Raw genomic sequence first — 4,360 nt, 5'->3', positions numbered from 1 at the left:
AGGTGCTTGTCACTAGCAAAGGAGTGAGGAAAGTATGGTTCTCTTCTAAGACTTGTACCTATGAAATACATGAAATCTGTGCTCTTTATATTAATAAAAAAATTTTTGAAAAGAAATTGGACACTGAAATATCAAGAACAGGAAGTAAAAATTGTGGAGGCCAGCACTGTAGGATAATAGGCTAAGCCTCTGCCTGCAGCGCCGGCATCCCTTATGGTGACCAGTTCATGTCTCCGCTGCTCCTCTTCCTATCCAGCTCTCTACTTATGGCCTGGAAAAGCAGTAGGAGACGGCCTGAAGCTTGGACCTCTGCACCTGCGAGGGAGACCCAGAAGAAGCTCCTGGCTTCTAGTTTCAGATAGGTCCAGTTCCGGCTATTTAGGGAATGAATCAGCAGAAGGAAGACCTTTCTCTTTGTTCGTAGCTCTGCCTCTCAAATAAATAAATAAAATCTTCAAAATAAGTAGTAAAAATGGAAACAAATTGATAAAGGATTAATCAGGTGGAGTAGTTTCTGTAAGGGGATTGTAAACTTGATAAAAGTAAGCATTTTCAGATGCCGACTCTGTGGCATCGACATCCCATACTGGGATGTACTAACTCTTTGAAACAGATACAAAAAACAGTAATACCAGAGATACAAATAAAGAAAAAAAAAACAACTTATCACTGACATAGGTAGAAAACACTTTGCGGCTACCATGTATAAGTCTTGTGGCATGATACATATTGCTTCCAACCCTGAAGATGAAATGCAGCATGTTCAGCATCACAACAGACTTCTGGAGGGAATCACATATACAGGCTGGAACGAAGAACAAAGTTTTGGGATGGCAAGATCATGTTGGACCTGCCATGTGACCAGAGTTATGCTGTCAAAAAGATAGAAGATGTCTAAGAACTTCTTAATGGTGAATTGGGCTTCCAGCAAGTTGTTCCCTAATGTCCAAACAAAAATTGAAAATTTTCTCTTTTTATCTAATGATAAAATAGCAGTTAGGTGTTTATTAGCAGAGTCCATCAAACAGGCCTTCCATGTACTTCCCAAACCAATTGGCCCAGGAGCCTCAAGCTCTAAGGAGCATCTAAGGGCTTGGGAATGTTCAAATGTGTCAGAACCTGCTCTCTGTGGGACAAGTAGAATCTTCATGTCAGACTTAAGAGAAAAAAGTGCACCGTGAAATGATTGGTAGATATTTTCAGGAACCGCTTTATGTTTGGCTGTTTTCTCAGCATAAATGAAATTTCATTTTCTGACCTAACATGAGACAGCAAATTATTTACAACCAAGTATGGCAACACCCTTTGTATACAACACCCTTTTGTATACAACATCCTTGTATGCAATCTTAACAGTTAAAGCCAGTTTCAACTATAGCACAGTTACTATTAATAATATGAACTATGGAAGGGGAGAGGGAGCGGGAGAGGGGAGGGTTGAGGGTTGCGGGTGGGAGGGAAGTTATGGAAGAGGGAAGCCATTGTAATCTATAAGCTGTACACTGGAAATTTATATTCATTAAATAAAATTAAAAATTAAAAAAATTTTAAAAAAGAAAAAAAATAATATGAACTATTAATAATATCAAAAATACCAAGGCTCATTCACACACTCCACAGTTTTATCCCTTTCCTTATGAGTTGAAAAGTCAGGGATAAAGAGCTTCTAACCCTGTTGAAAATTGCCAAGTAATGTACAGGAAGGAAATATAACTGAGTAAAGTATTAGTATTTTGAGTCATTAATTGTGAAACTTTATAGCCAGAGCCAGGAAATTATTTGACCCCTAAATAATTTGACCCCTTGACAAAAGCAAGATGGTTATCTATGGAAGTATGACCACTGCCTTTTGCAGTAGACCTATGTTTCCATATAAATTTTAGCATCATTTTTTCTAGATCTGAGAAGAGTGTCTTTGGTATTTTGATTGGGATCCCATTGAATCTGTAAGTTGCTTTCTGTAGTATGGACATTTTGATGTTATTGAGTCTTCCAATTCAAGAACATGGAAGATTGTTCTACATTTTTTGGTGTTCTTCTATTTATTTCTTTAATGTTTTATAATTTTCATCAAAGAGATCTTTGGCGTCCTTGGTTAAATTTATTCCAAGGTATTTGTTTCTTTTTGTATAAGCTATTCTTTTGTCTCCCCTCCCCTCTACATCTACCTCATCTTCAAACATACTCTTCCTCTCATTACCTATTCACTCTCATATGGATATAAAAGCAATGGATTTCTTTAAAAATAAATTAGTGCTTTAATTTCAATAAGTTTTTATAACTGCTTATGGTGAGAGTTACTGTTGTTAGCACATGTAAATATCTTGAAATTACAATTCTTGAAATGTGAAAGTGCGTGGACTTTTGTATTATGATAAAAATATCAAAGAAAAGGCAATAAACTATAAGAAAATGTGGACTCCTGTTTTTCATTGTTTAGGTAGGTAAAACTTGAGAGAGTGTTATTTCTTGTCATAACCTTATATAAGTCTGGTCTTAAGGATGTTGTTCCTCTATTTGTTTGATGTGTTTTTTTCCTGCCCTCTCAAATGAATTGATTTCCAACTTGAAGGTGACAGATTCATTTCTAGCTATATAGTAGAGAGAAGCAGAAATGAAGGGAAATAATATTTACTGAACATCATATATACCAGCTATTATCTTAGATGCTTTGCATACTTTATTTCACTAAACTCTCCCCAAAATCTTGTGAGGTAGGTACCTATGACTTCTTAAAAGTAAGGACAATGAGACTTGGAGTGGTTGAGTAATTTGTGAAAGATTTTACAACCTTTAAATGTTAAAGTCACTTTTATTAATAAAGAATTAAATAGCACAATCAGTAGGTTTTTTTATTCTTACTTCACAAAAGTGTTCTACAAACTAACATTTTACTGATATAAATGAGACAATCTCAGTTGTCACACTTCCAAAAGAATGAAACAGAGTATAAAATAGATCAACTACTTTAGGGAAAAGAAAATAACTTTGGACAATCCGGACCATATACTAAACTTCAAACAGGTAAAGTCAATTCCCAAACAAGCACAATACACTTATTATTTGGCTTCTTATTCTTTTAGTATTCTGTGTTCTATCTTGAATTTAGTAATACTTTCAATTAAAATAGATCTGACATTTTATAACACATCACTGAATTCAGATTTTTTTTTTGTAATTGTGTGAAAGGCATCCTTAGGGAAATACTATCTAGATTTTGGTACACGGTGTAAGGAATCTCTTTTTCAGGCTTCTCCTGATCATTATTCTGTATAGTGTAAAGCAATCTGGCAGTAACAAAATCTGGGTTCTTGGAATTTATGATTTTTACTTTCATCCTCAAGGATTACTTTTATAAGATGTCTTCTTTTGACCCTGCTCTCTTCCACTGTTCTCTTTATTAGTGTATTTGGAAGTAGGAAAAAGGGGTAAGAATAATCTCAGCCTGATGGGTAAGTAGCACTGGAAAAATATTGGTTAGAGTAATATACTTACTGCTCATTTTTCTCCTCCTTCTACTTCCTCATTCTCTTTTATTAGCTTTTCTTGCTTCTTCTGAATTTAGTTTTTGAAACAATTTTTGTAATGTATTAAAAATTTCGCGTTAGGTATATTCACCTGTTGGGAGAAAGGAAGCAAACAAATAGATAAAAAGAGTAATCTGCTTGACTAATGCTCTTCAGTGATTCCCCCCCACCATCCTTTTCGTACTATCTTCTCTGCAAATACTGCTGTAGTACTCCCATACATTTCCTCCCATTTGACATTTACAGTCCCTTGGAAAGTTACACTTTATGGCTTCTCAGCAACAAGTGCCAAGAATAGTATTAAGTATCTTTTTCATAATAAGACTATTTGGGAAAAAGGAGATCATTAGTCAACTCTACGCTGACTTAGCTAAAAATTCAAGATTGATAATGATGATACCATTTTTCCTTCCTTCACTTAATTGCTAAGTGTATTACCTTGGCAGTACTCCTATTGTCTGCCACATTGGGACACAAGAGACATAGGACTAAATAACTTTCAGTGTAGAACTTTCCTGTTATCTGCCTTTACCAATCACTACCTAGCCAGGTAGATTTATTTTACTCAGACAACATTACGAAGACTGCACTTGAAATACTAGTATACTTGGCCGGCGCCACGGCTCAATAGGCTAATCCTCCGCATGTGGCACCAGCACACCGGGTTCTAGTCCCAGTCAGAGCGTCAGATTCTGTCCCGGTTTCCCCTCTTCCAGTCCCGCTCTCTCTGCTGTGGCCTGAGAGTGCAGTGAAGGATGGCACAAGTCCTTGGGTCCTGCACCCCATGGGAGACCAGGAGAAGCACCTGGCTCAGCACTCTGGCCGTGGCGGCC

At 36.5% G+C, this 4,360-nt stretch overlaps 1 pseudogene; it reads left to right on the top strand.

The window, feature by feature from the left end:
* The first annotated feature begins 471 nt into the window (after positions 1–471).
* On the top strand, positions 472–1,360 carry LOC133752754 (N-acetyltransferase ESCO2-like; annotated as a pseudogene).
* Positions 1,361–4,360: the final 3,000 nt, after the last annotated feature.

The sequence above is a fragment of the Lepus europaeus genome, chromosome X (genome assembly GCF_033115175.1).
Source record: "Lepus europaeus isolate LE1 chromosome X, mLepTim1.pri, whole genome shotgun sequence".
NCBI classification, from domain to species: domain Eukaryota; kingdom Metazoa; phylum Chordata; class Mammalia; order Lagomorpha; family Leporidae; genus Lepus; species Lepus europaeus.
Note: the sequence above shows the minus strand (reverse complement) of the source record. Positions and strands in the feature narration are given on the sequence as shown.